Here is a 25,057-nt window from a genome sequence, read left to right as displayed (position 1 = left end):
CTGGAAAAATTTTGAAACATGTTTGCACGAGGTGGTTGACATTAGGTTCAAGTTTGGCAAGAGTTGTGGAGCAGTGGGAGCCACTTCTTTGTTTTTTCAACAAGGAAGTTAAGGTTACAAATTCTCAAAACTCTATGTCATCATATAGAATTCCAAAGAAAGCTGCAATCGTCAATGCCAATCCTGGCCTAAGCACAAAAAAAATAAGCAAAAGAAAACCAGAAAGTGACGAGAGTACAAGTATGAAGAGGCAAAAATGTTCAACTGTACAAAAATTGAAATCATCACCAAAAATCACTATGACCATTCTCTCACGAGAAGAAAAACTTTTCATGTTCCTGTCATCGTCGTTAAACAAATCCTTTTGGGTCAATCCATATCACTTCACCAAGGCTATTACACCCATCAACTCAGATTTTCTTGAAACTTTTTTTAACTGGACCACCCATCAAGTTACTGATCAACCTAAATTTTTTTCGCTGTAGGATACATAGTTTCCGAGATAAAAATTTCCAAAGTTTTGGAAAATTGTATGTAAGTGACAGTTTCAAGACACCACTTTTCAAAACTGTGTTATAGAAAAAAAATTGTAGCTAGCTCTATGTCTAACTTATGTATTATTACGACATTTTTTCCATATATGAATCAAAGTATGTAGATTTCAGAAAAAAATGTTTCATAAATCCTGCGTAACTCTTGACACACATTAAAATTTAATGTTCGATTAAGAAAAAAATTTTAAGTACAATTGCTTGGTTTTATTGAGTTGGTATTATTGTAGCTGGCATAGAAGATACCAAGTCAATTTTTTTTTAAATTAAACCTAAAAGAATGATCTACAAGATTATGAATGAAAAATGATGGTATTTGAAGGCTTATATAGCTATTTTCATCTTAATTTATAATTTAACTCGTTCATTACAAAATTGAAAATACCTATTTTGAATTATTCATAGTTAATTATAAAATTGTTTTAATGATTTAAGTTAAACATTTTTATCTGAAAAGAAGGCTATGTGTCCTGAGAAGGGAGATATTGGGAGATATAGTCCATTCCATGTAAGGTTTCCAGATTGTGACATTTCTCTTCTGAGAAAGAAGCCTAGGACAGTTCCATTGTGTTGATCTTTAATCCCTACCAGCTTTCTTGAAAAACCAGGCCTTTACAAGCCTGTTTACAGACACTTTTCTCTGAAGAGAAATGTCAAAATCTAGAAACCTTACGTGGAATAGACTATAGTGTGTATGTAGATGAAAACAGCTGACATAGGGTTCAGCAATCTGAATGCAGCAGATGACAGCATGGCAGATACTGGCATGAGTCATACCCACTATCTAAAGAAAATGAGCCGATTCTTTATGACCCTCTTTCTTCTAGATAAAGGATTCAGCTGGAGTGGCAAGCCATTGCTCAGTTGTTTGCTAACCATCGTTGAGTGAAGGTGCTGCACATTGCTGTGTTAAAATGTTTTAAGTTTATTAAAAAAGTGCTTGCAATATACCTGAGTAAAACTAGCTTTTAAAATGTCCCAAACTGAACAGCATATTGAACAGTGTAGTATAGGAAAAGTAAATAGAACAGAGTGTCACAAGAAGAGTTACACACTACCGTGTTTTCTCGTATAATCGTCGCACATTTTATTCTAAAAGTTTTTAAAAAGTAGGGGTGCGACGAATATGCGAAAAAAAAAAATTTTTGTTAGGTAAAGTTGTTCATAAAAACAAATCCCGTTCATGGAAAGTACGTTTATTTAAAAAAAAGGTGGAGTATACAAGAGCACGCCAAACAATCTATATTAATAATTCCTTAAACAAAAACTTTAAATAGAAAAACCAAAGCTCTAACGTGAACGCAAGCCACTTGTATTTGACGTGAACTAACGTGTTGTAGTACACACTTGCCACGAAAGAATGCGGGCTATCAAATGTAGTTAACTCGGACGTTGACAGAGAGCGCACGTTGCATGCACTTGGCGAGATATCGATATTCGACTACGTGCGCGCGCTCTATACGGGAAGCAACATAACCAAACATGAATGATGCGCTGGCTACATTTTTATAAGCGGTACGCTGCTACGATGCAGACGATCAGATAAAGGAAATAACGTTTAAAAACGTCTTAATAAGAAAATTTACACGTCGAACAACTTCGTATTTCCGTTAATTAAATAAATAAGTGGTAATGACCGAATAAATATTAGATCTATACTTTAAAATATATTGTTTTATACGGAAAAGATACCTACACATAGCGCTCGGCATCTACTAGCGGGACCAAAAACATCATACGACGTTTACGTGAGAAGTTTTTTTATCCCAATTTTGACAACTTAAAATATTGTTGCGACCATTACGCGCGTGCAACCATTAAGCGATAAAACACAGTATTTAAAAAAGTGCTTATTATGTAAAATAATAGTTTTATAAACACGTACACAACAGCATCACACAACATAAATTGAAGTACTGTTCTTTTGAGCCTTCAAAAAAAATGTCCATATAATGAACTCTTTACTACACTGGAAAAAATTACCAAACTCCAAAGTCCATTTGGGGCAAGAACAAAACACAAAAACTATTTTAAAATATCACACACAAAACACCATTTAAAACTATTAGTATTAAAACTTTTAAACACTAGGCCCTAGTGATAGCATGCACACTGATAGTGTCAGCAGTTAAGCTTCTATTTTAAATTGGCATGTAAAAACACCAATTTCTCTACATGTTGAGGAAGCAAGTTTTCCCTTCGTGCTGAAACAACATTCCCAGCTGCTGAAAAGAGACGCTCTGAATTTACTTGTGTGGCAGGAATCCCCAGATACTTAAGAGCTACTTTGGATAAATATCGGTACTTTATGCCTTCATTTTTCCACCAATATAATGGATTCTCATGTCTGCTGATGCGGGGTTCTTTTAAGTACCGTCGTACATCTTCTCCTTCATCATAATCTTTATCGTCTTGCTTTGGAATATTATCCAAGACAGCCCATAAAGAAGATGTTGGTGCATATCTGGGAATGCTATATTTAACTTCTTTAACTGCATGAACTGAATCTGTTTTCGTACTTTTAATTTTTGATAAAAGAATGCCTTCTGATTCCATTGTTGATACAAAAACACCTTTAAATCTGGGATCTACCAACATTGCAGCACGCTGTAGGGGCTCTTGCATATAGTTTGGAAACCTTGACTTAAGGTTTTTATACAACGCTCTTGCGAGTGTCACTCCATCTTTTTTGGTAGCGATGTGCGATTCGAGGTTGCAAAGAAGACAGTGAAGTGCTGGAATGATCATAGACAATGTTGGGTAAGTATTTCCACTCATTTCTTCGGTGGCCTCTGCAATTGGTTGTAAAACTTGAACAAAGTTCTCAGCATGTTTCCATTCCACTGCAGTCAGCATGTCTGTTTCACCAGAGTTCACGTGGTCTGCAACAAGAGCAGGTTTCATTTCCAGCAGTCTCTTGAGCATTTGGTACTCTGAGCACCAACGAGTATCAACATGCTGAATTACCTTCAACTGCTCCTGGAGTGTGTGTAGTCTTCCTAGCACGAGTGCTTCTTCGGTAATGACCAACTATACTCCTGGCCTTACTAAGAAGTGTGGTTGTACCCGGGCAATCATTCTTGCTGTTTTCAATTGCAATTTGAAGGGTATGAGCAAAACATGATCTTGAACCATCTCTAAATAATGACGCAGAAGCCTGTCTGAAATTATGGGCATTGTCAGTGATACAAAATAATGGTATAGGTGACACTGCTAGGTCGGAGAACATTTTTTAGGGTAGCAGCCACATGAACACTTGTGTGGGATTCATTTACAACAGTGTTGCTCATTGCAAATGACACAGAAGTGAAGTCAGGTTGGAGATAATGGCAGGTATGGCTGATGTAACTGTCTGTTGGAACGTGAAGTCCAGCTATCAGATGTAAATGCTATGGATGATATTGTTGGTAAATCTTGTACAAGTATTTTCTTGAGGGTTTGTTTTTTTTCCTCATAAAGAGCTGGAATGTAATGTTCAGAGAAAGTAGTTCTACATGGTACTGTATATGTAGGTGCAACATTTTTGTGTCCCATTAATTCTTGAAAACCACGCCCTTCTACAAACTCATAAGGCAAAAGTTCTGTTGCCAACATTATGGCAATTTGTTTTGTAATACTTTGTGTACATCTGCGTACTTCTGAACATAGTCGATAAAGTAGACTGCAGCAATTGTGGTTTTTTCTTTGCAGAAGTTTCTTCGAGTTCATGAATTTTTTCTTTATCTTTCAATAGCTCCTTGTACAACACAGTGTGTTTTGCCTCCAAATGGTTATGTATTGTTGTTGTAGTGCCTGCAAGAAATATTTTTTTTGATATGTCATACTCATTTTCTTGAGTAAATGATTTCATTTGTACAATCAATATAACATATAAAATGTACTAGATATGTTTTTAAAATAGAAAAAAGTGATATTTTAAATATTTAAACAAAGGGCATTCAACTGTTCTCATTTTTTAAATGGAAATCGTCTGTAATAACGAAACTGCCCTCAGATGGCAATTATTAACAATAGTGCAATATTCTAGAATAGGTTTTCTTCTAAAAACATTATGATAATTTTTTTTTTGAGTTCCTTTCATTTTAGTTGATGACTCTGGTAAACTTCATTTCAGTATTTCAAGTTATTAATCAGTCGTTTGCAATTTTAACATTTCGTTAGGTAAGGTTATGTTAGGTTAGGTTAGGTTAGCTAAGCTACATTGAAGTTATTCTAAATCATTTGAATGGGTGGTTAGGGTGTTAACTACATATAAAATAGGCCCTATTGTTTAAATGCTTGAACCATTGGTTAAGTAAGTTTAGCTACAAATTAAAGTACTGTCAGTTGGCATTCATTGTTTGTTAGATTAGGTTAGCAACATTAAAAATATTAATTTTTGGCTTTTTAGTAGCCTACTCAAAAATACCATTTTCTGTATTTTTAATTTTTTGGATTAGCTCTAACCGTATTAGAAAAACACCAAAACTAGAATAATTATTTATTCCACAGATCACTAAAGTCTCATCCACATCAAAATACTACTCAAAACTAAGCGATAATTGCGATTCGTGTTTTGGGAAAGATCCGGTATTATAGAAAGACAGTAAAATATCCAAATTCGCTATCTAAACAATATTAATCTACCACACACACATTAACACTTTTGTAGCAAATTACTTCCATCATGGCTTCAAAAATCCCAGTGAAACCATTATTATGAATGTTACGACGAAAATCTGGTCTAACAGTAGTCAACATGAAACGTTATTAGTTTGAAGATATAAGAAAACGAACGGAAAAAATACATTTCAAGAGTGGTCGCAACGTGACATATTTGCGTTTTACTTTGTCTTTTTTAACGCTGGATGTTGCATTACAATCGGAGAACAGTTATTACCAAGCATATACTAAATTATATGGCTTTGTACGACCTACAAATTATCAAAACAATACAATTATCATTGAAATATAACCTACCACGCAGGCATTTGAACAATTGTTTGCATTTATCACATTGTGCGGAACAATCGTCAACATCTGTGAAAAAATTCCATACTGCACTACGTTTTTTTTCTTTTTGATGGTATTTCTTTAGATTGTGATGATTTCTCTACGCCTTTATCAATTTATAATTTCGTTAAACGAAATTAATAAGCCTGGTAGCAACACAATGCTGCAATAGATTATGTAACGCTTTAGACTAATTGATTATGAAGTCACACTCGTGCGAGAGGTCGATCTTCCTAAGTTAACAGAAAATAAATCGCACGTGCGACGTATAAGACTTGAATGATATGAAGCTTCGTTTAATGCGAATAGTTCATATCGTTTCAAAGTGTTATCGAATATTTAAAAAACTTCGAATTTGATTATACTATCAAAGCTTTGCACATGCCTATTAGAAATTTACTAACATTAATTTCAAAAGAGGAGACATTAGAAATAATTAATACATCATTGGCAGAATTAGGAGAGTCTCCATTGAAACTTCATTCCATTTCATCACACAGAAAACCTGCATACGCAAAAAGAAAGGTTGAGTCAGCATATTCCACTTTAAAAAGTAAAGTTAGCAGAGTTATGGGAACAGAATTGTCTCTATCTGTTAAGGACATCAAAAAACTGCCAAAAGATATAGAACAAAAAGTGAATGATATGGATGTGCTTGTAGGTTTACTTACAGCAAAACTAGGAACTCCTATCACGCGGCGAGAAAAGATACAACTTTTAACGCTTGCTCCTGCTTCATGGAGCAAGAAAAAAGTCATGGAACAGTTCACTGTGAGTGAGTATGCTGTTCGTCAAGCAAGAAACCTTCTGAAAGATAAAGGACTTATGGCTTTACCCGAGCCAAGAAAAGGAAAAACACTAGATAAACACACACTTGAAACGGTGACAAACTTTTACCAAAGTGACGAATATTCGTGAATCATGCCAGGCAAAAAGGACACTGTTAGTATGTCGAAAAATGTACATGCACAAAAGCGATTAATACTTATAAATTTAAGCGAACTGTATTCTGCTTTCAAATTTGAATATCCCAACATTAAAGTTGGTATTTCGAAATTCTGCATGTTGCGCCCAAAATGGTGTGTTTTAGCAGGGTCTTCTGGCACACATTCTGTTTGTGTTTGCACAATCCATCAAAATGTAATTCTTCTGCTTCATGCTTGTCATATAGAAGAAACATACCAGGATTTGATTGGTTATTTAGTGTGTTCTAAAGATATCAGAGACTGCATGCTACGACACTGCTCTCAATGCCCATCAAATGAAAACTTGAATAGTTTTCTACTTGAAAAATTTGAGGAGTGGGACCCTGAAGATGAAGTCTCATATAATTCATGGGTGTCGACAGACAGGACACAACAGGTGAAATTCACAGTGACATTTGATGAATATGTAACAACTTTGAGAAACTACAGATACTTGTGCCCCATGCATTTATAACTAAAGCCTAGGCAAATTTTTTAAAGAAATTTAAAGCGGAACTTGAACTGGATACAGCTGTAATTCTCCTAGACTTTAGTGAAAACTACACGTGTATCATTCAAGATGCAGCACAAGGGTATCACTGGACAAATGCTAGTTGTTCACTACACCCAGTTGTACTTTACACAAGTGTCCAACAATCAGAAGACCTACTCATCTCAAGTATCTGCATCTTGTCTGATGATTTGGAGCATGATGCAGCATTTGTGTATGAAACGCAAAAAATAATCACTCAGTATATAAAAAAAATGTTTCCAATAGTAAAAAATGTACTTTACTTTAGTGATGGATGTGCTGCACAGTACAAAAACTGCAAAAACTTTCTCAATCTCTGCCACCACAGCCACGACTTTGCATTAACTGCTTCATGGGCATTTTTTGCTACTAGTCATGGCAAATCACCTTGTGACGGCATTGGTGGTACAGTTAAGCGGCTGGTTACCAAAGTTAGTCTTCAAGCATTTCCTAGTGATGTAATAGACTCCGCTGAAAAAGTGTTCAACTTCTGCAAGGAACGAATCCAAAACATAAAATTCTGGATGGTTAAAAAAGAGACACTGTTAGAAACACGTCAGCAACTGAATGCAAGGTTCTCCACAGCAAAAACAATTCCAGGTACACACAACTTTCACCATTTCATACCTGTTTCTGAAAGATCGATTGCAACGAAGCGAATCAGTTTTGATGAAGAATTCATCACTGTTTTCCATTTTACTGAAGAGCAGCTACCTGACACAGTCAAAATGACAGATATATCAACGAACTCATACATTGCATGTATTTATGACTCCTACTGGTTTTTCGGTTTAGTTCTTTCCAAACATGAAGAGGAAGGTGACATAAAAGTGAAATTCATGCACCCTTATGGCCCTGCACCATCGTTTCACCGGCCTCCACAGAATGACATCTGTCACGTTCCTCTTTGCAACTCCATTGGTTCTGTTAGTACTCCCATCACCAAGGGTTCTGGAAGAGTGTACTACTTCTCTGAAAAGGAAGTTGATATCATACAACACCAATACAAGAAGTCACAACAGTTCGTCTATATTTGCAATTTTTCTCCTCTCATTGAAAAGGGCCAATTTTCCGTTTTAAAGTTATTATCATATTACTTTTCTTGCCATAAACTTTATTAATTTCACAACAGTTTGTAAATTTAGTAGTCATTTACTATAAGAATTTTAAAGTTTCTGTAATGTATTGAAAGTGTGAAGTTACTTCTCTTGTATTGTAATGCAATGTGTTTGTGTATGTGTTAAATTATAATATGTAATTTAGAGTTGAAATAGCTATATAAGCCATCAAATTACCATCATTTTTCTTTCACAATCTTGTAGATCATTCTTTTAGGTTCAATTTTTTAAAAAAAATTGACTTGGTATCTGTTGTGATGTATCTCTATGAGAGGAAGTAAAAGGGGAGTAGCCAAGATGGCCAGATGAAGCATGTGTTTTTGTCTTGAGTTGGTTCACAAATCCCTTCCAATCCAATATATAACATGGCGCTGCGGACTAATTGTTTAGTATATCGACGCTATGATGCGATGGTATAAACAAGAAGAAAAAAATAAATGAAGATTTGGGAGGACGGTACGGTAATGACGACGGTGAAGTGAACATAACCCAAACAAGAGATGGACGGGCTAAAACCACCGAGACCGTTTAGCTTTGATGGGGATCTGGCGGTTAATTGGAAACGGTGGAAACAACAGTTCCAGATCTACATGACAGCCACAGGGGGCGAGAGCAAGAGTGAAGAGGTAAAAATAGCCACTTTATTACATGTGGTTGGTGAAGAGGCGCAAGACCTATATTATACACTGGATGTATCCGAGAAAAACAGGAAGGAGTATAAAACAGTTTTGCAGAGTCTGGAATCATACTTTCTTCCAAAGACCAATCAGAGTGTTGAGCGGCACAAGTTTAATAATCGTGTACAACAGGAAAGTGAAACGTTTGACTCTTTTATAACTGCACTCCGGCGACTTAGTGCTAATTGTGGTTACGAAGGCCTACGAGATGACATGATAAGAGACCGAATCGTGTGCGGAGTACGTGACACGCGTCTAAAAGACAGGTTATTAAGAGAACCAAATATGACCCTCGCAAAGGCGGTACAGATATGCAAAGCGGCAGAACAAACGCAGGAGTTATTGGAAGCTATAGACAAAAAGGAAGCGGTGCATGAAGTTTACACGAGCAGCTATGCAGAAGCAGGAAGACAGGACACCTCTACCAAGAGAGACGAACACCAGGGGAGGCTACATACACAAAGGAATACAGATGGATATAGGGCTGGACAGTACAACAACAAGCAACACCTGCCCAACAACATTCACCACTCCAAAGGCAATGGCTATCAGCGTGGACGTGGCGGGAAGCAGAGGTTTCCTACAAGTAAGGCAACCTTTGGACACAGAGAGTATTATCCTAGCAGCGAAGGTATGTACAATAAACATAACTATGTAGAGCAAGGGTGTCAGAGGTGCGGACTGCAACATACAAACTCTAGTTGTCCGGCGTTCAAGGAAATATGTAGAAAATGCAACAAACGGGGACACTTTGCACGAGTTTGTAGATCTAAATCTGTTCATGAAATAAACAGACAGGAGACTGATGCTCATTGTGTGAATGATCTGATGTTAGGGTGCATTACTACCAATCAGTCGGACGAGGTTACAGGTGAAAGACAAGGACAGTGTAATGTGCATGGTAAAGTAATGGATGTTCAATCTAGAGAGTGTAAAATTGGTGACATGGAAACTGAGTGGTTTTGTAAATTGAAAGTGTCACCTAATCATTATGTCAACTTCAAAGTAGATACAGGAGCTCAGGTTAATGTTTTACCTGAGGGCACCTTTCTTACATTACAAAAGAGAAGTGATGCCTTGCTCACGTCAAATGTTAAACTCAAAAGTTATGCGGGTACTGAAATACCTGTGATAGGCAAGTGTTTCTTACATTGTCATACGCCACGAGGACAATCAGGGGTATTAGAGTTCCAGGTTACGAGAGTAAAAAATTCCGTACCTATAGTTGGGTTGACTGGCATCCAACAATTACAAATACTTCAAAGGGTGGAACTCGTAGGAGCTCACCAAGACCCACACATCACAAGTCTGCTTTCACAATATAAAAATTTATTTGAGGGTCTTGGAGAGATAAAAGTTCATCCACGTACCTTAGTGCTACGAGAGGGTAGTAAGGCACCAGCGGCCGTATTTCAGAGAATACCGTTCGCACTCCATGATAAGTTGAGGGAGGAGATTAATAGGATGATCAAACTTAAGGTAGTGGAGAAAGTAGAGGAGCCAACAGATTGGCTCAACCCTATAGTAATTGTAAGGAAGCCATCAGGGGACATACGGGTTTGTCTTGACCCACAGTCTTTAAATGCAGCAACTATGAGAGAACACTGCAGAATGCCAACATTTGAGGAAGTCACTGTAAAAATGAAAGGAGCCCAGTATTTCAGCACATTGGATGCAAATAGGGGTTTTTGGCAAATAGGCCTCACAGATGAAAGTTCAAAACTAACCACATTTGATTCTCCATCACATGGAAGACTTCGGTTTACACGCTTACCGTATGGCTTGACCTGTGCTCCGGAAATTTTTTACAGTGTCTTCAGCCAATTGTTCAAAGATCTGGAAGGAGTACAGGTGTATGTAGATGATGTAATAGTTTTTGGTGTTGATAGAGCGGAGCATGATCGAAGGTTGGAACAAGTTCTCAAACGAGCAAAACAAATGAATGTTACATTTAATCTAGAGAAGTGTAAGTTTGGACTTACGGAAGTCAGGTATATTGGGCACATATTTGGGAAACACGGCATTAGGACAGATATGGATAAGGTGAGGGCCATCTTAGAATTCCCGGAACCTAAAAACGTGACAGAATTACAAAGGTTCTTGGGAATGGTCAACTATTGGGGAAAATTTGTACCCAATCTTTCGGAAAAAACAGATGCGTTACGTGGGTTGTGTCGAAAGAATGTTGTTTGGTCATGGAACGACCAACACCACACAACATTTGAACACTTAAAAACACTTTTGACCTCCACACCTATCCTACAGTATTTTGATCATGACGATGAGGTAGTGCTGTCAGTGGATGCGTCACAGAACGGCTTAGGAGCGGTTTTGATGCAATCTAAAGGCCCAGTAGCGTTCGCATCCAAATCACTATCTCCTGCACAAAAGAATTACGCACAAATAGAAAAAGAGCTCCTTGCAATTGTGTATGGCTGTGAGCGATTTCATCAATACCTCTATGGCCGCAAAGTTTTAGTAGAGACGGACCACAAGCCGTTGGAGGCTATATTCAAAAAACCGCTCGAAAAATGTCCTCTTAGATTACAAAGAATGAGAATTAAATTGCAGAATTACAACTTAACGTTAAAATATGTGCCGGGTAAAGATCTCATAGTCGCGGATGCGTTATCAAGGGCAGGAGGTCCAGACGACAAACTAGAATTACACGAACAGGAAATAGCAGCTCATCAGGGCATGGTAGTGCATTTCATACAAGCAACTCAGGACATGTGGGAAAGACTACGGTTAGAAACCTTGAGAGATGAGACTTTGATCCCACTTAAAGGCATCATAATGAATGGATGGCCTAAAGAGAGAACACAGGTAGAAGCTAACATAAGACCCTTTTGGTCATACAAGGAAGATTTAACAGTACACGAGGGAGTTATTTTTAAAGGCAAACAGATAGTAGTTCCGCAGAGTATGAGACAGGATCTCTTAGACAGAGTTCATTATGGACACATGGGGATACAAAAGTGCAAATGGAGGGCCAGGGAGTGTATATTTTGGCCTGGAATGGCAAAGCAAATTGAAGATAGGGTAAGTAACTGTGCGACATGTAAGGAGGTACAGAACCTGAGTCCCAAGGAACCGATAGTCAGCAGAGAAATACCGAGTAGGCCTTGGCAAATAATAGCAGCAGACATTCTACATTTCAAGGGGAAGGACTATCTACTAGTAATTGATGCCTACTCAAAGTACCCTGAGTTCAGTCAGTTAACGAGTCTCACATCAGGTCACGTAGTGGGGCACTGCAAAGCTATAATGGCGAGACATGGGATACCGGAGGTACTTTATAGCGACAATGGGCCACAGTTTTCTTCACAGGAGTTTAAGGGATTTGCACACAACTGGGACTTTACACATAAGGCATCTAGTCCTATGTACCCCCAGTCAAATGGACTTGTAGAAAGGTATGTGCAAACAGTGAAAAATATGCTCAAAAAGGCAGTGAAGGACCGTAGAGATGTGATGCTGGCGCTCTTAGAATACAGAAACACACCGATCGACAGTCACTTACAATCACCGGCTCAGAGGTTGTTTGGTAGACGACTAAGGGGGTTAATGCCACACTCAGCGGACATGCTTCGGCCACAGCAACAGCCAGACATACACCAGGACTTACTGGGCAAACAACAAAATCAGGAAAAATATTATAACAGGGGAACAAGGAAGCTAGAGCCACTGGCGGTAGGGACCAATGTAGGAGTTAGATGTGGTGATGCATGGAAAAGGGGCAATATTGTCAGAATTCTCGATAGACCCAGGGGTTACCGGGTGTGTTTAGAGAATGGGTATGAAGTTGAAAGGAACCGGAGACATCTAATGGATAATTTTACGGGAAAACCTTTTGAAAGGATACGAGAGGAAATACCGCAAGCTCAGGAAGATCAACAATCAAATAATCAACCACACATGCAGGATGATGTAGTTCAGAATAGACCAACACAGCCTCTTGAGGATAGTAACATGGTAGATTTTAAAGGGTTTGATGAGACAGAAGTTGGACAAGGGCACGGTTATAGAGAATGGGATTTTAGAAAAGGACGTGAGGACGGCATAGTAGAAAATACAGTAATGTCAAGGTCAGGAAGAGTAATAAAAACACCAGTGTACTTAAATGACTATGTACCTTAGAAGTTGTGAGGTATGTCTATGAAGGAAGTGGATCAGTGTATGTTCAGTGTATTTACAGGATTAATTGTAAACACAAATAGATATGTTGTGATGTATGTCTATGAAGGAAGTGGATCAGTGTATGTTCAGTGTATTTACAGGATTAATTGTAAACACAAATATATATGTTGTGATGTATGTCTATGAAGGAAGTGGATCAGTGTATGTTCAGTGTATTTACAGGATTAATTGTAAACACAAATGTTCAGTGTATTTACAGGATTAATTGTAAAGACAAATAGATAAATTCTAATGAATGTAGGAACTGGAAAAAGGGAGATGTTGTGATGTATCTCTATGAGAGGAAGTAAAAGGGGAGTAGCCAAGATGGCCAGATGAAGCATGTGTTTTTGTCTTGAGTTGGTTCACAAATCCCTTCCAATCCAATATATAACAGTATCTTCTATGCCAGCTACAATAATACCAACTCAATAAAACCAAGCAATTTTACTTAAAAATTTGTTTCTTGATCGAACATTAAATTTTAATGTGTGTCAAGAGTTACGCAGGATTTATGAAACATTTTTTTCTGAAATCTACATACTTTGATTCATATGTGGAAAAAATTTCGTAATGATATGTAAGATAGACATAGAGCTAAAAAAAATTTTCTATAACACAGTTTTGAAAAGTGGTGTCTTGAAACTGTCGCTTACATACAATTTTCCAAAACTTTGGAAATTTTTATCTCGGAAACTATGTATCCTACAGCTAAAAAAATTTAGGTTGTTCAGTAACTTGATGGGTGGTCCAGTTAAAAAAGTTTCAAGAAAATCTGAGTTGGTGGGTGTGATTCCACACTAGAGTTGGTTGATCTGATATGGAATGACCCTTTTGCATGTTTGTGTTAAGTGTCACTCCATTGTTTGACAAACTCAACTTAACTTTGCAGTCAGTCAGTCCACAAATTCACATATTGCAGAAGTTGTTGTTGGATTTTTTGAAAGAGTTGTACTCAAGATTTGTGAAACCAAGTGCAGTAAAGAACATTAATTTGCTGGAAGTAAATTACCATGAGGAGACCAATCTGAATGAAAGTGGTGACTTAGTTGTAGATTTAAGAAAGTAGTAGTATGTATTTTGTGGAAGGAAATTTGAAAGAAAATAAAGTTGATAGATATAGTTTGAGAAACTGTGATAGTTATTTGAAATAACAGGATGTTCAACAGAAAGGATTGTCGCTACACTACCAGAAAAAGAAAAGAAAATATTTTTTCTACAGTTCACAAATACTACATTTCTGCTTGTGATTATATAATTCACAAATTTCTGTTGAGAAATGAAATTCTTAACAAGGCACAAGTTACTCAAATAGAGAATATTGAAAGGGCCAACTTCTGTGATGTTAAGTATTTCATTGACTTGTTCCCAATCATTTTACCTGTAAATGGTGGTGAATCCAGAGATTTTGCTGTAGATCAGTTGCAAAAACAGTTTACATCTTTGCAACTGGAAGATTTGTCAGCTGTTATTTCCAAGCACGACAGAATTGATGCTGTTTGTTCACACATTGGTAGCATGAAGTCTGCAGACACGTCGTTGAAGTATGACAAGATTTCCAAAGTTATGTTGGCTGTTATGTTAGTTCCACACAGTAATGCCGAATGTGAAAGAATTTTTAGTGTTGTTAAAAAAAATAAAACTGCATTCAGGTCATCTTTAAGTAATAATACAGTTCAAAACATCTCTGTTCTTAAGAGCACTTCATCTGAGTGTTACAACATAAGTTATAGGGAAGACTTTGTGAACAGAGCTAAGAGAGGAACAACATGTTATTTGCAGAGCCAAAAGGAAAAACCAGCAGTGTGATTTTTGACATGTGAAATTTGTGCTATTACTTATTTATATGTGATGTTTTATGACTTGTGTAGGACTATTTCAAATTTCAATTTTAAACTGTTTTCAGAAATTTTATAGTGTGCTAAGTTTGTTAAGGTTTTACAAGTGTTTGCAGTGGCATAATTTTAACTTGAGTGTGGCAAAATTCAGGGGAAAAAATAACAAACATCATCAAAAAGATTGGTAGGTAAGTTAGTTTTCAAGAATTTTTAAAAGAAAAAGTGAATTTTATGTTCAATATAAGAAAATTAACTTTTGAAAATTATTTGTCATTTTGTTTCTTTAAATTACGGAGAATAGCATTCATTTGCATGATATGTGATGTTTGTGTGTAAATATGTGTATAACATATGTTTCCCACTTATTTATGGTGAACAGCCGGTGTGTATAACTGACATGAAATGCCGCGACCTTTTACGCTCTTTTCGGAAAATTTTAAAATCTTACTGATAAGCAACTTTACAAGTTGGCAGTTCTGGATGTGTTCTCACTGAACAATAATAGTAACAGTGAAATAAATTGTGTATTTCTTTTTGAAATACAATAAAAATTTCAATGAGTCAAAATATGATTTTCTACACATTGATGAAAATAATGTTTTAGGGTTTGTTCCTAACATCAATTGTCCATCTTTTAAGCAGAAGCAAAGGAACATGTAAATGCAGTATCCCTGCAAATTTAAACTACTGTATATTAATTACTATTAAAGCTTTACATTTCTTTAACAGATTTTAGATAAATCCCCTTTGAATTCACTAAATACCAACATATGCAATAAATAAATGCTGTCATCAATTTCAGTCCATGTATTTTTACGTTCAACTAACTGATGATGAAACAGACATGGTTTTGTATATTCTACCTTTAGAATAAATAGTTTATTAAATAAATACTTCAATGTTATTTGCATTTGTAATATTTGTTTTTAAATACCTTTGTTTGGTTTCCTTTTTCCTGTCTCCTCCCATGTAAATTTATTTGCCCCGGATAATAAAATTACAACAGTCAATATCTTTTATATACCGCATAGTGATTCCGGGGTAATGACTGGCAAGGGGTCCACGGATAACAGAAAAACACGGTTAAAGCAAAGTAATAAAACAAACTATTTTTTTTTTCCAATTCAGACTATCTAGACAAACACTGTAACAGACGCCCCTCGAAGTAACGCTATAATTTGTTCCAGTAAAGCAAATCACTAATCAAAACAGTATACTTCGGTTATAATAAGAGTAGGTATATATAGACGGTCCTGGTGCACCGGAGGCAGGAGGGGGATTCAGGGATTCAAGGCGGCCATCTTGGATTATGTCACTTCCAGCGGCCAATTTGGATTACGTCACTTCCGGCGGCCATCTTGGATTTGACCTTTTACCCCGGCGGCCATTTTGTTTTATCCGCCATTTTGTTTTCTAGATCATTCCGCCATTGTGAGTTTTGTCCGCCATCTTGAAAATCTTTATTTACTATCCGATTTTAATGAAATTTTTTTTAAATTTATAAAAAATTAAATAATCAAAATTTTAAAATAAAATTTAAAAATATATTATTTAATAAAATTTTAATTAAAAAACCTGTGTATCGAACACCCCAATCCTCTACATTATGAATACACCATCTAGCACCCCACTCTGTTACAATGACATCGTCATCGAACACCCCACTCATACATGTTACAATTTTTCGTTACACCGCATTCTTTAAAATAATTTATTATCAAAATAAAAAATATATACCATCCTTGTCTGCGGAGGCAGCCATCTTATTTGGTGGAGACCACCATCTTGATTTCATCTGATTGATGTCATCATCAGGTGTAGGTTTCTGAAGTACGCCAGTGTATGTAAGGCGGAGTTCCTATTCCGTACCAGCATTATTATGACCCTTATAGACAAAAATCCACAAAAATCCACAGTCATTTCGTTGTTGTAACCACCATTTTTTTTTTAAGTCTTATCATTTATAGGTTTTAACTAAAATATATGTTATCAATACTATCGTTGTGGATGTGATAGTTAAAGTAATGATAATTTTAAAAAAACATTTATTACACCATCTTAGCGGACCAGAAATTTTTCAGAGTCCTAACTCACAAGTATTATTCTCTTCTCATGTTTGCGTACTCGTGTTTTAAAGCTGCATGAAAGCAGATATTTTTAATGTCTACATATAATTACATTCCTATTCAAGTCCATGTTTGCGTGCCCGTGTTTAAAAGCTGCATGGAAGCAGATATTTTTAATGTCTACATATAATTACATTCCTAATCAAGTCCATGTTTGCGTGCCCGTGTTTTAAAGCTGCATGGAAGCAGATATTTTTAATGTCTGCGTATAATTACATTTTACCATTCTCTAAGACATTTATAAGTAATAGTACCTTGGATGATATAGGTGTTATGTTAAATTAATAAACAATTTGACGGAAGCACATTCATAGAAAAGGACGCACAATCGGAAGCACAATCAACAAAAAAGGAAGCACATTTGGAAGCACAATCAACAAAAAGGAAACACAATCGAACATTTTACGTTTCAACTTAATTTCTGATCACTATAGTGTATATGACACAGTTACAACACTCACCTCAGCCATTACCCACTAACGCTAAGAGCAAAGCCATTACCTACTGCCGCTACGAGATGCACTTTATATCAAATGAAAATAGTATTTTTTTAAGTCGTGGCAAGAAGTCGAAGTAAATAAAATTTTAAAAAAATATTTAACCCTATTTAATAAAAAAACATACAATCCTTCGCGCCATCGTCTCCCCTTGTTAACACAATACCATTCAGAAGGCGTTACCGACCCCCTTCACAACACCCCGCTCCGCAGTAGGTACTTTCCATACTAGCCATCAATTACTCTGCCCACACAAGTATACAAGCATCACGCAGCTCCAAAGTCGATAATTGAGGAATAAGTGTCTAATATTCCTCCACCCCAGCAGCAATATCCTCCACAGTCAGAGTGCAGGTGTTCACAGGTACATCTGCGATGTCTTCCCTGGACTCTTCGTCTTCATCCATCGCAAGAGCTTCTTCCTGGCCGCTAGCCTCCTGACAGCACGCATATAACTCATCCTCAACAATCTTCTCATAGGTGGCCCGACACATCTTACTAGCTCTGTTGATAACTACGAATGATACATCCTAAGGCTGCAATTGTTCAACTGTCCCCACCCCTCTACCCTTTCTATTGCAGTCCTGTTCGTGCGTGCCAAGCACACACGTCACTGACGCACGGCCTTTGATGTCAGCAGACCTACCCCTCCGCCCCTCAACCTGAACCATCCACACCCCAAATAGCTGCGTCATTTAGACCTGACTCCAAACGTCCCCAGCCTCTTAATACAATTTTAAGCACCTTCAACGAACATCCTGACCTCTGGTAACTAGTGAAAAGTTTCAAACAGCACATGAATAAATACATTTTTTATTTATTTTAGACTTGCATTTATTAATATATAAATTTACAACATTTCAAAAAATTAAAATTTATATGGCATAAGTCGATTTTATTCAACTGATTTTCACATTTATCGAATCCTAGCCACTTCACAAACAAGGCATCATCTTTCTAATGTATCAATTTTTCTACTTAATAATCGCTTGGGTACTTGGTAGGCTGAATTTCTTCCTCATAGAATTCGCCACGTATCACCGAACCTCGTAAATCTTCCAAGTAGTAACATCTCGGATGGTAATTACGTATTTTAACAACACAGAATATTTATGTCAACCTTTTATAAATACATACAAAATATTCAATTTTAGCTCTAAGTTTTACTACGCCTAGTTTATTTGCATCAAATTAAACAGTTTCCAGGAGTGAGTTATCTTTTACATTAACAGGTACCATGCCAGTTTTTCTGTATTTTCTGTAACATATTAATCCACATACATCTCCCTTTTGCTGCGAACTCCCTTCACATGACTTCCTTTAGAGCAGGAATAAATCATTCATCCACCCATCCTTTATCTCGGTGAACATAGTTGAATTATTTATTTCGAACAAGGCTACAAGACTTTTTGGCTACAAAGCTACAAGCTACAAGGTTCCAATCGGCTACGTGTCTACAATACTACCAGGCTACAAGACCACGAGGCTACAAGGATACATCAAACACATAGAAAAAAATTTGGGTATAAAAATACCAACTCAGCAAATTTAAAGCTTACTGTAGAGCAGAAACATCCCTGAAATATGTATTTTATGCTTCCTACAAGACCAAGGGGTTTTGAACCATTAAATATTCAGCCCTGGCTACAGACTTGACAACAAAAATTCAATGAAACGGGCACACATTTGGATAAAACATTCAGCTCAGTAGGATACGATATCTAGGATACATTAGTTAAAATACTAAAGGAAACGATAGGATCCAGCTCAAGCCGGCTACAATGCCGCCAACCACATTTGGCTCCAAATGATTTTAGTTAGAATGTAGCACGTACCCGCCACAATTGCCGGAAAGACATTATTATGACTCTTCATTTTGTTAATGATTTATTACGAATTTTACATCTTTAAGTTAGAAGTTGTACTACGAGAACCCAACGAATTTAGTTTAATAAGTCGTTTCCAGCATTTTGGTCTCAACACTTTATCACAGTATTCGATCTTGTGAGCTTCAAGTTCTTAATCATAGACTTAGTTCTTGTAAGCTTCAGGTGAATAATGGAAGTCTTCGACATTTTCAGCTTTAGGCTGTTCTAAAGTGCTCTTAATTTCATGGAGGCGAATAGAACTTGGTGTAAAAAATTTTAAATTCCCCATGAAAATGCTACTTTCTTCGTTAACTTTTAGTTCCAAAAAATTAACAAGACCTGGTATAGTACTATTAGAATCATCATATTCTCATTTCTCGGGATCATTATAGTCATCTAATATTTTGCTACCATTTCACTTCCTTGCTTTTATAGACACACCATTCTTAACATTAACCAACCTTGTTTAACAGATAGAGAGCTTTGCCAGACCTCAAGGGGGAAGAAAATCATTTTACAAACGAGTGTTTCTCGTCTGTACTTAGCCTATTTAACGAATGAGTAATGGATATTTTTATTCAAGTACCACCTGATTAAAATGCGGAAATTTCTTATTTGGTGTCAGGAATTCACAATACAAACGGAGATCTCTCAATATATTCTAAGACCAATACAAAAAATAATTTTCAATAAAAGATATATGACTCAAGAAAATCTGGAAGCACATTCCATTAAATTAATTTATTAACTCAGAATCATTTATCTAAAAGAATACAGACGTGTTTTTTACTAATGTGAACACACATTTAAAACACTAATACTCATATTTCAAACACAATTCATCATATTTCAAACACATCTCAGCATATTTCAAACAATTATCCACACAATTCACAAAAACCGCATATTTCAAGACCAAGAACAGAAGTTTGAAAGATGTTCTTTTCTCTTCTAGAGCAACTCGTGATGTTACAATCATCTGGTTTTCGTCGATGCTATAGATGTTTATGCAGGCACGAGGATTCTGTTTCTCGAACAGAGGTATCTGGCGAAGTGGATTGGGAAACTCGTTGTTAGTGAAATTGAACTTCCCCTTAAGTCATTGTAGCACTGATTAACATGCTCAGATGCTCACCCGCATCTAACTTGACCAGAATTGCACACTTAAAACATATGTGCTCATCTAAGTATTTACAGATTGACCACCGCATATTTTTCTTTGATGCAGGTAGGTATTTCGATGTAGGAGCTAGCTCGAAGTGGATCAAGCTTGTTAATGTGTAGTTGTAGTCGTTTAACACCAGACAAAGACCATCCGCACCCCTTTCATAACTAGTATTCTTACTCTTTACATATCTTAAATATTCAGTAACGACATCCTCCACTTCACGAACTGCAAAGAGTGGAACATTCGTGGTTTTGAAGGCCCTCTTGTCTTCACACTTACCCATTGGCTTTTCACAATTGCACTCAAGCATGATGTAATACTTGAGTGGACCATCCTCTTCAATTTCCTCTAGAAGTTGGCTTATTAGTTTAACCTTAATAGAGTCCAAGTATGTAAATGTGTCCTTGACAGAACTGGTATTATTTTCTACCACACAAGTCTTCAAGTTACCCCAGATTCCCACTTCTGCAATGATGAAGTCAAGGATGTTGGCCAAAACCCGCCTCTGTAACCAGCTATGTTCGGCTGGTGCTTGGCTTAGGTATGACTGCAGGCTTAAGCGCAGCCATTCTCTGCTTCTTAGTTGATAGTGGATCAAGACCCTTGCACGCTTTGGTATGTGCTTTCAACTTACCAGCCCTGGCGAACACTTTCGCATAGTTCCCACACGAATACATATTATGGCTAGGGTTGAGACCGCAAGCCGTCTTCTCATGATGTGTGACATGGCTGGAGTTTTCGAAGGTTTTGAAGCAGAAGCTACTCCAGGTGACTGAAGTCGTGAGGGCAGCACCAGTACATGTTGTAAGATATTACCGCAATTTATCACTGCGAGCAACCATCTTTCCACACAGATGACACTGCTTGAGGTCATGCTGCTGGTTGTCAGCACACTGACGTTCATAACGGTAGCAGTTATTAGCTGCCGTATAGATAGTAGGGCAGAAACGTCATTTCTGCATGGTTGATGTCATCACAACAATCGGTAGTCTGTGCTCAATGCACGGAACACGCGAAGGAAGCCCGACGTACGGAGAACTATAACAGAAGTCTTAAGAAAACAATGTAGCTACCCATTACATGAAAATGTTTGCATACATAACTTCAAACCTACAAACTACAGCTTCAACAAACCAATCCTTAAGTTAGCACTACCTTACCCAGAAAAAAATCTAAAAAATCACTAAAATGTTAAAGTACTGTAACTGACAAGTTACACAGAAGTAGTCAAAAAATATTCCATGTCCTGGTAACTGGTAACTTTTACAAATGTTTAAGTACAGAGAAGCATTTAGCTGAAAATATTCAAAGCCCTATATAGTTACATTTTCAAACAAAATATTAAGTACACAAAAGCATTTAGCTCAAAAATATTCTAAGTCCACATAACTCCCTTTCCACACAAATGTTTAAGTACAGAGAAGCATTAAACTGGGGGGGGAAAAAAAAAAAGAAAAAAAAAATTCAAAGCCCGCACAGCTACATTTTCACACAATAGTTTTAAGTACACAGAAGAAGCTAGCAGAAAAAAATGTTCATAGTTCTGATAGCTAACAAAATTATTTAAAAGATCATATAGATAGCTATCTACAAAAGGAAAAAAAAAATGAATAAACAGCTTAAAATCCACTCATTTACACGAAATCCAAAAAATTAACCCACAAACTATAACTTATCATACTACCCCTCAATATAACAAAGAAGCCCCTTGCTAGAAACCAACCAAACCTAAAAATTGTTACAATTTTAGCACAAAACGAGCTCATGTGCAGGTTTTCATAACTCCTGAGTTTCGGTAGGTCTGTGATGTGTGAAGGGGTATGGGGTAAAAACATGTAGCAACCATGCAACAAGCATGATTAACCTCTATAGCTTGGACAAGTATAACCACTATTGGCTTTGCCAATTAGAGATGGGGTCGCGAGGTACTTTCACAATCATGACTCATCTCTCAAAAATGTCTGAGAGCCTGAGCTATCCTCAAAAGTCTCAAGCAATTCACGGCATCGTGGACCCATGAGTCCGTCAGCACACAACCATTATCTACACACACAGTTAAACTTCTACATGACAATACTTGACATGGTAAATGTTATAGTTGTGAAAGGAAATAGTTAGGAAAATTTAAATCCAATACTTTTTTGGATTCAGAACATACACATACATGTGTGAAACTAAGCATGGGACTTGAGCAAAAACATTAGTTGCTCACGAAACATTTTGTGTAAATAACTTCATACCTACAAACCCACATTAAATCCATAATTCATAGTGATAAATTATCAAACCAACCCACAACACCATCAAATTAATTTGCACATTAGCATATTGCAGCTACCCCCACCACCCTTTGAATTCAATCTAACATAAAAATCACTCAAATACCACCAATGTAAAAATTACAAGTCGAAAAATTATGCATGAGTTCAAGTATGGAGGTGATCTCATCCATATCAGTATAGGCTCCTACACAAAAAGAAACAATTAAATGTATCACCCCGGCCACCAAATCATTTAGACCATCCCAAGACACATATAATATCTCTTATGTTGCCATTATTCTGAAAATCACAAGATTCTTTGTTTTTAACACCAGATACATAGTCATTATCCTCATCATCTTCTCAGATATCATCGACACAGCCATCATCATGATCAACATACTCATCCAGATTACTGACATATTTCGTCATCTTAGGCGTCTAAGCTTCTTCTTTGTCTTGAAGCATCCTTTATAAGTGTCCATCCATTCTCAAAGTTCGAAGGATCTGGAGAAATGGGCTGAAACATATTCTCACTATTCACAATAATGATACTTCCACCATCTTCGGTCTTCCTTAAACCTTCAACATCTTTTATTTCAAGTTCTTTGTCGAGATCAGAAGAGCTACGAACATTCATCCCAAGGAATAACATTCATCAATGAGCATAACTTTACAAGTCTTGCAATGTCTTTTTAAGCTCTCTCTTAGAACAAAATTCCTGTCAAACCGATCAAAACTTAACATTTTATATAGTTGCTTTTTGACATCATTCCTTCTCAATGTAAAACATTTGTCACAATAACTACAACAGTGACCTTTTCATGACGTTAATAGCACCGATCCAGAAACCATATTAGTTTCTACGACAAATGTCGGAAGCAACCTGAAAGTTAAACGCAAACACTAAACTTAAATAGAACATTAAAATAAACTATCAACGAGAGTTAATTCCGAATTTTAAATAATACATGATTAAGTAGTTCCGCTTCTCACCAACATATTATGCAACATGCTGATTTAGAGTACTTAATTATTTATTTCTAATGAAGTAAACCTTATACAAAGTACATAATATTAGTTAAGTAAACATAAATGTTACCCTCATATGACTACAAATGTAGTCAATTCGGCAGCAAATGTAACCAATTTTCTCCATCTGTCTAAAAATGTAACCCTGTAGCCTATGTATTCCGATCTTCAACCCACTTCGTTTCAGAGTATGATGGTTGTATTCATACTGTTTATAAAGCTATGTTATTATGTAGCATGCAGGATGTATACTTGGTGTTCGCAAGAGAAGTAAGGATTCGATAGGTATCAAGAGAAAATCATCAAATTCTTGTCAAGTAAAAAAGCATAAGCCCACCGATCATTCCAGACACTGTTACGTCCGCTGGCTACAGGGCGACAGGGTAAGACATTGACAGACGAGCATGTCTGAAGGGTTACTGACGGTGCTGACAGCATCGTAGGGAAAGTAGCCAAGGCACGGGCTTGGTAGACAGAGAGGAGGCAAGGTCGTTCAGGGAAAGTGCCGCCCCGGGAAACACCAAATTATTAGTTTCCTTGGGTACATTTTTTCCCAACCAACTATTATTGAACAGTTAGCTATATGTTTTAAATACAAAAGTACAAATTGCTGCCGTCATAATTTGGCTCGACTTACATTTTACTTGTGTAGTACATGTTTGATTATAAACATAGGTTTGCTGTTTATAAATCTAGAATGCATAGGGACATGCATTTTTCACGAGCAAAAAGGACTCCCTCACTCGACAGTAATAAGGTTTGCCTGCGCGATAGTGAGTTCCCTTGTAATGGCGGCCGTCTGCAAGAGAAGCAATAATTGCCCTGTTTTGCTTGGTCATTCAGGACGTGATTGCTTCTGCACTGGATGGCTATTATTGGTGTGCTAACAGTAGACATTTACCTTAAATATACAGGGCCAACTACGAAACTCAGATAGTGCTACAAATCTTTAACACATAGTTGGTCTAAAAATCTTTTCGCGAAAAAAAAAAAACTGGCCGCATATACAAAATGTCTATAAAGGAATGTCTTAATTGTAATGGTATATTATACTATCAGTTTAATTAAGACTATTTATAAAAAAATCATAATTCGAATTGAAGGTAAACTAACCTAGTTGTTCTTATAATTGTTCAATATGTGCATCTTTAATTATATTGCACGCATCCAATCTAATGTCCAATTCTTCCCACACTTTGGTTAACAAGTCCGTAGTAATGGACTTCAATTTATAATCTCAACCGTGGCAAATC

The 25,057-nt window shown here is 36.7% G+C and overlaps 1 protein-coding gene across 5 annotated transcripts in view; it reads left to right on the top strand.

Moving 5' to 3' along the window:
• LOC134531542 (low-density lipoprotein receptor-related protein 11) overlaps positions 1 to 25,057 on the top strand; it is a 200,976-nt gene that overhangs the window by 39,672 nt on the left and 136,247 nt on the right. The gene's annotated exons all lie outside the window — the stretch shown is intronic.

This window comes from Bacillus rossius, chromosome 5 (genome assembly GCF_032445375.1).
Source record: "Bacillus rossius redtenbacheri isolate Brsri chromosome 5, Brsri_v3, whole genome shotgun sequence".
Taxonomy (NCBI): Eukaryota; Metazoa; Arthropoda; class Insecta; order Phasmatodea; family Bacillidae; genus Bacillus; species Bacillus rossius.
Note: the sequence above shows the minus strand (reverse complement) of the source record. Positions and strands in the feature narration are given on the sequence as shown.